This window comes from Vigna angularis, chromosome 9, assembly GCF_016808095.1.
Source record: "Vigna angularis cultivar LongXiaoDou No.4 chromosome 9, ASM1680809v1, whole genome shotgun sequence".
Lineage (NCBI taxonomy): Eukaryota > Viridiplantae > Streptophyta > Magnoliopsida > Fabales > Fabaceae > Vigna > Vigna angularis.
In genome coordinates, this window is record NC_068978.1 from 15,001,232 (window position 1) to 15,015,271 (window position 14,040).

At 34.4% G+C, this 14,040-nt stretch overlaps 1 pseudogene; it reads right to left on the bottom strand.

The window, feature by feature from the left end:
- Positions 1-1,980: 1,980 nt before the first annotated feature.
- Positions 1,981-10,764, bottom strand: LOC128193887 (uncharacterized; annotated as a pseudogene).
- Between the last annotated feature and the right edge of the window lie 3,276 nt (positions 10,765-14,040).

The window sequence follows — 14,040 nt, forward strand, 5'->3', positions numbered from 1 at the left end:
TTGGCTTGATTCTTTTTGATATACTTGATTTATATGCATTTTTGGAAGTGATAAAGGCAATTTTATTCTTGAGCCTCTTTAGCCAAATAAGCTTACCTTGTTATTATCCTTTGATAACCCCTTTGAGCCTATACTGTATATATTTCTTTGTGTTGAAGCTCATACACTGATCCTAAGTGAAAAACAAATGATTACCTTAACCTTAGGAAAGTCTGGAGCTATAGAAGTATTTTGTGAATAAGTGTGGTCTCCTTGGGAATTCTGATGAATTGGCTAGTTGGTTCCTCATCATGTTTTGAAATGATAATTTATATCCTGTTATGTGATAAAAAAAAAAGAGAAAAAGAAGACAGGATGAGAAAAAAAATTTTGACGAGAAAAAGAGAAAAATGAAAAATAATTTTGTGAATAATGGAGTCGAGAAGAGGATTGAATTAGAGGTTTGGGTGAGATTTCAATGTGTTTACATTTTTTTCCCTAGTGCACCTCTATTTCTTCTGAGCTATAGCTACTTATCCAAATTTATCCTCCCCTGTCCTTGGCCCCATTACAACCTAGTAAAGACCTTTTGATCTGAGCATGCATATGTTTTAAGTGTTGATATTAGAAACTTGCCAAGTCTACTTGTGTTTGTTTTCTTGAGTGCATTGAGTGACATTGATTTACCTTAAACACTTGAGAGAAACACTGTAGTGCATCTGTGAGGTTTTGTTATTTTTAAATCACCTCTTGAGCAGATTAATTATTTTGCCACGTATTGAATTGCTTAGATGATTTCTGTAAGTATCTGCTTTATTTGATTTGTGTTGGATAATTTCTACCTCTTTTATCTTTCTAGATTTCTTGAAAACTGTGTAAATTCTATGTGTTTTCTTTTGAGTCTTTATTTTTCTGTCTGTTGAGTTTGTGTTACTCCTTTGATGTCTTTTGAACTATTCCCTGATTTGCGTCTAAATTTTGCCCAGGAGTGCAAAAGACTAAGTGTGGTCTATTTTGATGAGTCTATATTTTCTTCACTTCACTTAGTTTATTGTACTAGAATTAATCAGGGAATTGTGCTTAAATGTCCAGTATTTTCCCATATTTACTATTTGTGCTTAATTTGATCAAAAATTCTAATTTTAATTAATTTGAATTATTTGAGATAATTAATTGCATTATTGCAGGGAAAATTTTGAAATTATAAATTGAGACATTTGGAAACATTTTTTCTTGAAGAAGCTATCTCTTAAAATTTGTAATGTAATACTCCTCTGGAAACCATATACACACGTACATTTGTTTGATTGGGAGAAGCATATTTAATTGTTCTATGGCCAATTTGATGACCCATTCCACGTGGAAGGAGTAGAATTTACGGTTCTTACAAGAGAAAGAATGTTGGAAAATCATTTGATTCTTATTGCCAAAATATTTTAATTGTGGGCGTAACTTATTGCAGGAGAAAGAAGGAATAATCAATTTTCACCCAACACATCACACTGACCCATCTTTCTTTTGGTGAAAGGCATTTGGAATAAAACGTGGCCACCACTTTTTGGCAACAACATTGGAAAGAAGAAATGAATTTAGTTTCTTCATACTGCACTCCAAGGTCAGCATCCACTCCATTCTACAATAACAATCTTGGAGACACGGGACCACGCTCATGGAAAGGAACTACCACGGCTTTGCTCACGGTTCTCCTTCATGCAAATTAATTTTCTTTCCACAAGTGCACACAGCAAGCTACAAGCAGAAGCTTTGAAGACATCAACGCATGGTGTAGCAATTAGAGGGAAGTGTCTCGGCTGGGAGTTGGATGCAGCAGCCACCATGAAGGAAGTCTCACGGCCTGGTCCAGCGTTGGAAATGGAAGAGCTCATTGGAAGCCAAGGTAGCTCTCGGTCCAGTTTCACCATACCAGCAGAGGTGCACGGTGAAGATAGGGGAGCTGCACTTAAAGGGAATCCACCTCCTTGATGAAGAGAAAGCTAACGGCTAGCAGGAAGTACAGGATGCTGGCACGGCCTGGATGGTGTCACGGTACATGGCAGCAGCTGGAAGAAATGGATGCATGGATGGCTGTCCAAGGACCTTCACGGACCAGCACCATCTTCACGTTCCAGATTGAGAAATATACAAGTCCAGCACATGGGTTTGGCTTCAAGGAGACCTCTTAGTCTTCATCTTCCAACACCTTCACGCAACACTTGAAGAAGACGGTCCAGCTGAAAAAATAAACCTTCACTAGGGGAAGATGAGGTGGTATTCTCTGTCCAGCACCTTGTTGAAGCAACCACCTGCAGCGTGAATGAAGTTGGTAGTAAAGGACAGCAGCATTCAAACATAAACAAGCTGATATGTCACGGCTGGAATAAAAGAGCAGCCAGCTTTTATGAAGAGACCAACACGTTGAGCTGGGAATGGCAGTGCATGGTGGCTGCTGGAATTGAAGAAAAGAAAGCAGAAGGAGCAGCATCCCACGGCCTGCACCAGTGATCTAGCAAAACGTCCATAGCAGCTGCTCCCTATCACCTTCACGGCCAACCTCCACATCCAACAGCAGCTGAATAGAGCCCGTGAATCATTTGTTTATTTGGTATGGGGTGTTTTGTTTTGTCTGCACGTACGAAATGGGGTTGTTTGATTTCAGAAAAGTGGATAACCCTTTTTCATTGGGAAACGAAAAAAGAAAAAAACTAGGAATGAAATGTGGGGAAAAGGATGTCTCTGCTGACCCGCATTCAGATTCTCGGACAGTGGCTGCATGGGCAAGAAGAGGAGAAGTCACGGGAGGAGACTATGCTATGCGGATTGGTGAGAGAATTGCTTATAAAATGGCAGCAGGCAGAGTAGATTGGAGAATCAGTTTTAGGAGTAGGAATTTAGAAGTTTTACCTGTTTTTATTTTTCCTCCTCCCCTTTGGGGAGGTCTTGGATTTGTTCTTGTTTTCCATTTTGTTTATCTGCACATTTAATTTCCATGTTGTTTTCCAGTTTGTTTTTCAATCCAAATTTAATTTCCAGTGCGTTTTACAATTTCATCTGCTCACTTAAAGCTTTGATCAAATTATTGTCACTGCAAGTTTATGATCACATCAATTTCCTTTTAAGTTTCTTTGCACATTTTAATTTGTGTAAAAGTTTATTTGTTTTGCAATTTAAATATTTCTGAATTTACTATTTTCTACACATTTACTGTTTCATGCAATTTATTTACCGTCTTACTATTTTAATCTTGTTTTTACAGTCTGTTATTTTTACTGCCTTTCCAATTTAATTTTTCAGTGTCAAACCAAAAATTACAAAAACAAACCCCCCAATACGTGTTAAAATCTGAGACTAAACCAACACAATATTGGTCCTTGAGAGACGACCTAGGAGTCACTTCCTAGTTTATACTACATTAATTTCGTGTATCAAATTTGTATGACCGCGACAGTCGTATCAGTTAGGAATAGTTATATTTCTTCTTGATTGAACATTGTTTGGTTTTAGTTGTAATTTTATGTTAATAGTTTGGTAGTGGATTGAACATTAGGTAGAATTCTGTTTATATAAAACGCATATTTATGTTATTGGAGAATTGTTCTGGGACATTTTGTTGTTTTTCAGGTGTGGTTGTATTGAAAAAACAAACAAATTTTTAAAAAAAAAACGCACACTAGACGTCTGTTAGTGTACAGTCGGACGTCTATAGACGTCCGTCTGTGCACATACGGACGTCCCACCCCAGCCCTACACCAAAAAAAACTCAGCAAGGTAGACGTCCGTCCTCAGACAGCAGCGGACGTTTATATGGACGTCCGTCCTCAGACAGCGGACGTTTATATAAACGTCCGTCCTGAGGCAGCGGACGTTTATAATAAACGTCCGTCCTGAGGCAGCAGACGTTTATAATAAACGTCCGTCCTGAGGCAGCGGACGTTTATAATAAACGTCCGTCCTGAGGCAGCGGACGTTTATTATAAACGTCCGTCGTGCCAGGACGGACGTCTGAGGGACGTCTACCGCATAAACGTCCGGCGTACGACGGACGTCAAAAGGCCAAAATATCGGACGTAAAAAGCCGTTTCTGCACTGGTGAATGTAAGCAAATGGATTTATGCACGAATGAATAAGGATACCAAGCATTGCAACAAATTTGATGAAGATGAGAAACCTGCTTGCATGAGTTATGCAAATTAAAAATGTAAATAGAACTAATCTTTATGACCTGATTTGTAGCACATGATAGATTGATTGAGGGCAACATTTTGACTTGTAAATATTTTGACTTGTAAATATTTTGACTTGCAAATGATAATAAGCTTCAGAATTTTATTTATTCCACATTTATTGAACCACTCTTACAAATTTAGGTAAATTTAACTTCTAAACCCTACAGGCTCAAGCACTACCCCCTAACTATGATTGGTGGTGTGAAAATATAGGGAGGAGGAGAGAATAAATAAATTATAGAAGAGAATCATCCACTCTATTTTTCATCTATTTTCTTCAAATTTTTCCTTCTTGCTAGAAAACACCCAAAAGGCTAGAACCAAGTATTGAAGAAAAAAAGGATAGTCTACAAATTTAGTCTATAGGATGAAATCTAACTTTTCGCTAAAATAGTAAAGAAAATCAACAGAGCAATAAGGAAATAATTACCTCCATAATGAATCTAAAACTTCCCCTTTCATGAGATGATGTTGATGCAATAAAGGCACATCATCTAGGGTAACATATCTATACTTACATATTTCAATTGAAGGCAACATTAACAAGTTAAATAACAAAATATAATAACCAATGGTACAAAGGTCTAGCAAGAACAATAAAATAAAAATTTGTAACAAAAATTTGTTTTTAATAACCATGGAGGTGTTCTCCTTACCAATGACTAGTGACTTACCCATTCATGTTAGGTCTAAATCAATGACATTTTTAGCATATTGACTTCCCCTAATATAAGAACACGGGCTTGCAAACACTTTACCCTAAAGATCATGTACCTCCTCCTTGAATCTATTAACCAAGACAGATCCATAAACCCCACATTTGCGATCATGGGATCCATTTGAATACACAAAAACAAACGAACCTTTCAATGCCTTAGGGGTTCTAGGAAGCCATTTCCTATCCTTCACAAGAACCTATTCAACAAACGTTTCAACATCAAAATGCGTTAACTTCCTACAATTCCATTAAAATTTGTTGTCCACAATGATCTAAGAAAGGAAAAAGCAATAAAAAAAATAAAATAAGACATACAACTTTTAAGATCAATAATACATACATGTATCTTACCATGTCAGGAAAGATCATCACATCCCCATTGGATGTCTTAGTTCCATTATGACCCTTGCAAATCATTAACCGGGTCTGGAAACGAGACAACTCATAAGTCCAACATAATGTAATTAGCACTTAACAAATCAAAGTCGAAAAACGTGGCATAACAATTGTTGAAGATCACACAACACAATTTCCCTCTCTCTCTCTCTCTCTCTAAAACAATGTTGTGATGTGTTTGAGTGATAAAGAAGCATGTGCCCACAAATAAGGAAAACCCTAAGATTTGAATGGGAAAGGGTTTCCTAATTTCTAAGGATTAACACTTGTTGGAGGTTGACTTCATAAACTCCCAAAAATTTCTTTAAAAAAAATAAAAAATTCAAATGTAATTGCGATCTTAATAAAACCGCCAAATTTTTTAGGAGGTTTTCGAAACTGTCAGAAATAAATTCCTTCTATATTACATTATATTACATTATTTTTGTAGTGATGGTTTGTAACCTATTAAATGTACTTTGTATGCTCTCACATTGTGAACCATGTTGAATAGTCCGTATTGATGAGTAATTAATTTTAGTTTGTTACATTTCACTTGAGTGGAACTCTCATGCATGATTGTAAGAGTGTTCTACATTTCCTTAGTTCTCTTGAACATGTGTGTCGTTGAGTGCTCTTCCTTTGAGAGAAAATATAAGAGCCTTTTCATCCTTCTGAGTTTAAAATATATCTACGTTAGTGGTCATTCTCTATGTCCACATGTCTACATGGCACAAATAAGAGAATTATATTATATTTACTCAGAGTAGTCAAATTTATTGAATTGCCCTTGAGCAAAAGGGGGGGTTGTTCACTATAGTGTTAAATTTTTTCATCTTGTTATGTAGATAATTATCATAAAGGTAACTTTGATATCAATTGAAAAGAATAAATTATCTCTATCAGGGAGATTTAAATAGAACTTAGAAAGGCTTTCTAATATTTTTCCAAGATGATGAGTAATAGGTTGTTTAGAGATGATTAAAGCTGTCAAAACGGGTAATTCGGCTCAACCCGACCCGACTCACCACGGGTTGGTCACTCAGTGAGCCAATCCAATCCGGCTCATTTATTAGTGAGCTGAAAAAATTCAAACTCGGCCCGACCCACCACGGGTTGGTGGGTTAGACGGGTTAGCTCACTGACTCATTTAAATATAAGTTTTTTTTAAAATAAAAAAATTACAATTTTTTTTAATTGAAATCTAAATAAACGTCACACTAAAATGATGTTAAACTCCAAAGACAATTCAAAATAAATAAAAAAAAAAGTATCATATCATCCAAACGTAATCCCAAAACATGTACAAAAGGCGAACAAATAAGTTTTTATATATTGATAATTTTTGTATCACTTGTCCATTTATAATATTAGATTAGAGTCTTGAATAGATAAATCTATAATATTTTTCTCTCTTGAAACATCTTCTTATTTATCACCATTTACAATATAATAAAAAAATGCTAACTAATAATATTGAAACAAAATATAATAAATAATTAAATTAAATTAGGTGGGTTGGTGAAAATTAGCCCGCATAAAAAAGTTACATTTTTTTCAAACTCAATCCGACTCAAACCCATAATGAGTCAAGTTGACTCGCAGCTTACAACCCATTTTGAGAGCACTAGGATGATAGTTGAATAGTTAAAAATTATTTCTAAAACAATTTTTGCAATGATAGTTGAGGCTTATACAAGTGTAATAGACTAAACAATAATGAAACACTTGATTTTAATACTAGTTCACACTAACACTAGGTAACATCCTATCCTATTTTTGTTGTACACATTACAAATAATTCCATCAGTCAAATTATAATTGCAAATATCTTCTATGTTAGTTGTAACTTACAATAGTATTCAAAATTACTCTTGTCTGTCCATTTTATCTCCTCTTAATAGAAAGAATACAAATATTATTTTTCATTAAACCACTTTTGACTTTTTTAAGTATTTTATTAGTATCATTTTTACTTTCTTGAGTATTACTTTTGTCTACAGCAAATGAAGTTGTTTAAAATACAAATAAAGGATATAAAATAAACTCTTTTTGCTTAGAGATATCTTTACATAGTAAAGATTTTGTAATTATGGTGCAGTATCTTTATATCATCTAGCAAATGTCTATAATCTAACTTTTAATAACATTTAATAACTAAAAGTAAAGCCACATGCAAACTACGTCAGTGATTCTTCGTAAGATTGTGAGAATTCCCATCTCATACCAACACATCCCATTCCTCTTCAAATCACTTAGGGTGTGTTCTTTTGAAGGTATTTGAGGGAGATGATTTGGGGGAGATGATTTGAGTGGATTTGAGTGGATTTGAGGGTAATTTTTTTGTTGTTTTTTTGAGTGGATTTGAGGTTAATTGAGAGTGGATTTGGAAGGAAAGTTTGTGAGAATTAGTGTAGGATTTGATTGATGTGATAGATTTTAAAAATTAGTTTAATTGATAGAAAATATAGATTACCAAATTGCCCTTACTTATAAAAGTATTATAAAATGTTATTTTGTAATGTTATATTTAATTGTAAAAATGTTTATAAAGAAAAAAATTATGAATAATTTATAAAATTAATATTTAAAAATTATAAAAACTAAATAATCAACTTAATTTTAATAAATTAAAAAATATAATATACCTAATTTTATTAAGATGTAGATCTTTTTAAATTATAATATTAAAATAATTATAAAAGAAACTGAAAAATAAAATAAAGAGGTATTAGTTTGGAAAAGAAAATGACTTTGCTTTGGAAAAATGTATAATGTTGTAACCGGTTACGCAAACGCGTAACCGGTTACGCATTAAAGAAAATATAACTAAAAATGTCCTTATTAATAATAATTATACTAATTATAATAATAATAACATTACTAATAATAAAAATAATAATTATGAGATTAATAATTTATAGTGAAACGATATTGTTATAATTAAAATTCACAATTAAACTTTTGAGTTGTATATTATATTAAAATGGAATATATATAAATATTAGAGTAAAATAGTGAAACGATTTTGGTGCAGAATTTTTGAAGTGCTTTTCCACTTGGGAGTTCACGGTTTTGAGAAGAGAGATATGCAGCAAGCAACATAATGTCACGGCCTTACACCATCATCCAGGGGCTAGAACGTTTGGAATTGATCATTAAATCAAGCTTTTGAGGAAACAACACAACAGCAAGGGACGGTCCAGCACCAACACTTTAAGCGTTCATGGCAGCAGCAAAATGAAGAAGGAAGTCCAGCAAAGAGAAGTCTATACATGGCCTTGGAAGAAGGGGAAGCATCCATAGAAGAGAACCATCTAGCAGCCATGAGTAAAGGGCTGGAATGAGGACGTGTTGAAGCAGCCGTGGAGGAAAAGATTTGATCCATTGTCTTGGCCTTGGAGAGGGAGACGTCATGTGCACAAGGAAGAAAGCATAAATGTTGGCTGGAAGAATCAAGGAGATGGAGTTGGACGTGTGAAACCTGGAATGGAGAAGGAGAAGCAATGATGAGTTGAGCGAAGCAGAAGAAGCCGTTTTCAGGAAGCAGTGTAATCGGTTACAAGCCTCGTAACCGGTTCTCAAAGACGCCCATCCCCTTTCTTCATCTTCAACATCCACCGCTGCATTCCACCAACACGCACAACCTCCTTCTTCCTCCTCCTCTACAACCCTGCAAATCAAAACCAACAATACGCCCATCCCCTTTCCTGTTCAATGGCTGTTTCAAGCACCGTATCACCAGCTATCCGTAGCTCAGGAATATACCCTTCGTAATCGGTTACCCTTCACCATAATCGGTTATCTGGTGCAGAATTGATAGGATGCACTGGAATTTAATATAAAGTTACGGGGCACACACGACATTTTACATAAAATCACTGCAAATCTTCTCACTTCCGCGGGTGATGAATATTGGATGTATCCCGCAAATCGGTCCGCGCTTTTCTTCGCCAATCCTCTCAAACGAACACCACCTCACTTTCAATTCATCGCCCTGTAATTCGCATGAACAGTAAATTCTGTTCATGCGAACACACCCTTAGGGTGTGTTCTTTTGGGGTGATTTGTGGGAGATGATTTGGGGGAGATGATTTGAATGAATTTGAGTGGATTTGAGGATAATTTTTTAGTTGTTTTTTTGAGTGGATTTGTGGGTAATTGAGAGTGGATTTGGAAGTAAAGTTTATGAGAATTAGTGTAGGATTTGATTGATGTGATAAATTTTAAAAATTAGTTTAATTGGTAGAAAATGAAGATGACCAAATTGCCCCTAGTTATAAAAGTATTATAAAATGTAATTTTGTAATGTTATATTTAATTGTAAAAATGTTTATGAATAGGAAACAATTACAAATAATTGTGAAAATTAATGTTTAAAAATTATAAAAATTATAATGTAGTAAAATGAATGTATTTTAAAATGTAAATTTAAATTGTAATATAATTTAGTACGAAGTTATGTGAATTTATAAGTCATTGAAGTGAGAATGATTAATATTAATCAAACAACCACAATTAAGTAGCAAGTTATAATATTACATGATTTAAAAAAAAATTTAAAAATTCGATATACAAATATAAGTTACATAGAAACTTATATATATTAAAGTCATGTAATACATTATGGGAAATATAATGAACTTAATAACTTATATATATGAACCACTCACGTAATGACCAAAGAAAGAGCTCAATAACTGTAACAACACAATCAAGCACATTCATATTATATTATTATATTATAATTATGTTAAGGTTACTGTTATTACTAGCTTAATAAGTTGAATCTGAACCTTGCATGGTATCAAATCTTCGATAATAATAAATATTCCATCTTCTTTTCTACCTTGTATATTATGACACATCCACTACCACCTCCTACCCCATTCCTAATCTCTCCATGTTAGCTACTTTCTTCAATACAGCAGCACAACCAAAATCACTATGTGCCCACCTCCTCTTTTCCCTTCCCATCTTCACTTTCTGCCTTTTTGCAAACGTACATTGCAGTTTGCAGTTGCAGGGCACCTTCTTGTGTTAGCTACTACTAGTTTTTGCTTACCTCAACATTCTTCACAACATCTTCGCCTACCTCAACATTCTTCACAACTCCTTCACCTGCAACACACAAAAAAATACAGTAGGTTATGGTTGTAATTTGTGGTAAATCCTCACCTTCCTCACGCATAATGCATGGTTCACTCTGATCCCATCTAGACTCCATCCTCCACCCTCCACCATCATCCACCATCATCCACCTTCGTCACCTTCAGCTCTTGTTTGTCAACAACAACAACAACAACCTGCATCCCATCCTCTGCTACGTCCAGCCTCCACCATCATCCACCATCCTCCACCTTCCTCACCTTCATGCGGGTCTGTGAAGAAGAACAACAAGCTGCAAGCCATCCGCTGTGCATCGTCCAGGCTCCGCCATGCTCCACCTTCGTCTCCTTCATTCGGCATTTTCAATTATAGGACCACCAATTTTCGAATGCTGGTAACCGGTTACTCAGTGCGTAACCGATTACGTATGGCTTCGTTTTCATCCTCTTCAACGTAACCGGTTACACCCTCCAATAACCGATTACACCACCCTCGCTTTTAACTTCCTTCACCCGTAGCCACATCTCTGCACCGTATTTTATATAACCATGGTTGTCTTCTTCCTCTTCAACCGCATCCTTCAACAGTAAAAAGTGAGCATGTCACTGCAGCATATGCCAAACATGGGTAATATTTTATGTTATTATGTATACGGTATTACGAAAATGAGGCAGGGCAAATGTGTAAACGGGTAAGAATCCACGCAAATCATCTCAATTATACGAAGATCGTTGAAACCGTGCCATCCCGCAAATCCGTCCATTTTCGTCTTCGACAATCGCTTGAAACGAACACGCTCACCTCTGTCCATCGTCACTCGCAAATCACTGTGAATAGTGAATTCCCCTCATGCGAACACAGCCTTAAGGGTGTGTTCTTTTTGAAGGTATTTGGGGGAGATGATTTGAATGGATTTGGGTAGATTTGAGGGTAATTTTTTTGAGTGGATTTGTGGTTAATTGAGAGTGAATTTGGAAGTAAAGTTTGTGAGAATTAGTGTAGGATTTGATTGATGTGATATATTTTAAAAATTTGTTTAATTGGTAGAAAATAAAGATTACCAAAATGCCCTTAGTTATTAATGTAATATAAAATGATAATGATTAATGTTATAATTAATTGTAAAAGAGTTTATAAAGAGTAAAAAATTAATATTAATTATTAAAATTAATTTTAGTATTGTACAAAAAAAGAAAAAGAAAAAGAAAAATTAATTTTTTAGATGAAAATAAATTGTGTTATTATTATTATTATTATTTTATTATTATTATTATTATTATCGTAATATTACAGCATCACTACACAGTCAAAATGAAAAACGTAAACCTATTATAATAAAAAAAGAGTAAATCACTCTAACCTCATTGCATATCACTCTACTCGTATAAATTACACTAATTATTGGTTTAATACTTATAGAAGTAAAAAGGTTAAAGGTGAAAAGCAATTTCTCCTGATACTACGATGCAGACACTAAGATGAAATTTCAACAATGTGGGCATACCCAGATTGTATGAAAGCAATGGGTGATGCAGAAGTAAGAAAAGAAAGCAAAAAATCTCACAAATTCAAGGTCAATTCCTCTTGAAGCTCCTTGAACCATAGAAACCCCTCCTAGAGAGGAAGAAGATGACGAAGAAAAGGCCCTTCGGGTGAGTGATAGAAATCGCGGAGAATGTGATGCCATAAAAAAGTATTAGGTTGGCGGCAAAGCACCGACAACATCCAGCATTGCCCACCTTCCGTGGATGACTTCGCACTCGCGGAACTTCTTAATCCCGAAAACCTCCGTGTAGGGCTGAAACGGCGTCCGTTTGACCTCTGCAACCTCCACCCATGGTGAATCGAACGCCCTACAACAACCAGAATCGAATACAGTGCAAGGTTTCGTATCACACTACAATAACCGAACTGAATATGCACATCCCATAACCGAATACACCAACTACACCAACAAGTTTCGTCCCACACTACAGCGTAATCGAATACCCACACCCCATAACCGAATACACCCTTTACCTAAATTTCTTCTAAGCAATGTAACCAGATACAATACTTCTGGAACTGAATACACAACCATGCCTCAAGCTTTGCTTCGCGATGCTTCAAGCTTTTCTTCGCCCATCTTCAACGTATCTTCCTCCTTCAAGCTTTTGTTCTCCATCTTCAACGCATCTTCACGTTCAAAATATGACAGCAACCACGTTCCAGATCAAAAAGGGCAAAGATGACATTTTCTTTCAATTCACTCCAAATCATCGCATAAGTGCGAGTGATATAAAAAGGACGTATCTCGCAAATCTACTCTAATCCGTCTTCGCAAATCGTTCAAAGCGAACGCCAGTTATTGCTTAATTCCTTGCTCGCAAATTTTTATAAACAGTAAATTCAGTTGAAACGAACACAGCGTAACACTTATCCTTACTGCACCCTTACTGCACCTTAACAACGTCAAAACCCAACTAACAAAGGAGCTCCTCCACAACAACGAACCAGCTCCACTTCATGTCTAAGTTTTAATGAAACTAAAGGAATAAAATAAAATAATATAATAGGATGCAGGAAGAAAATGATAGACATGACATTTTCATTTAACAACATTGACATCAAGTAGATGGAGAGTCAAAATTGTAGCAGCAAAAAGGACCTCATTTATTGTTTCTCATTACCATCTTCTAGTATTCCAGCAGCTTCTTTAATACGACATCCAGTTACCTAATTCAGAATCCCATTGCTTTCAGCTGGAATACCAATATAATAAAGTACTAATATATGTAAAAATAAATAATGTTTGAGACACTGTCATTTCATAGTTCAAATTTCAAAACATTAATATCCAAAATAAAATTCTTAATAACAACCAAATTCATATACAAAAACTGAATACCATAAACAAATTTAAAAGACAAATATTACCTATTTAAAAAAATTAAAAATTAAAAGTTTTAGATCGGACAAACCAGGTTATAAATTGATCTTGTCAGTCAAACTAGATCAATTGAAATTTCGGGTGTGAATCTAGTCACTAAATCAAGTCTTCATTGACTCTAATTGATATATGTTGAATAAATTGTAAGAATATGTTTTTTTTTTATTTTTACAGAGAAATAAGTATAATGTATATATTGGTAGAGAGTGTTCTGTATTATATATTTATTTTTGAAACTATAGTTTTATATGTTTATTTATGTCTAATATTAATGTTTTGTTTGGTTGAAGTGATTTACTATTTCAACATATGGATTTGCGAATAGTGATAGTGTTCGCTTGATGGATTTGAACATGAATGAATGCAGTGATTTGAGATATGAATCCAATATCCTATCTCCTATGGGAAAAAAATATATTTTACAATACTATCACAACTAAAACTAATAATAATAATTATTATAATTTTTCATGTTGAAAACTAATTTTTATTTTTTTATTTTATAATAATTGTTACAATTATATATAATATTAACAATTATAATTTTATATTATTTTTATTATTATAGATATTTTAATAATCTCTAATTTTTATCCATTAAATAATTTTTTTTATTTGTGATCAAATTTATTTTGACTCACTTCTAAATCAGCAATAAATTCATTCTCAAATCTCTTTAAATCAATTCATTCATTCTCTTCAAATCA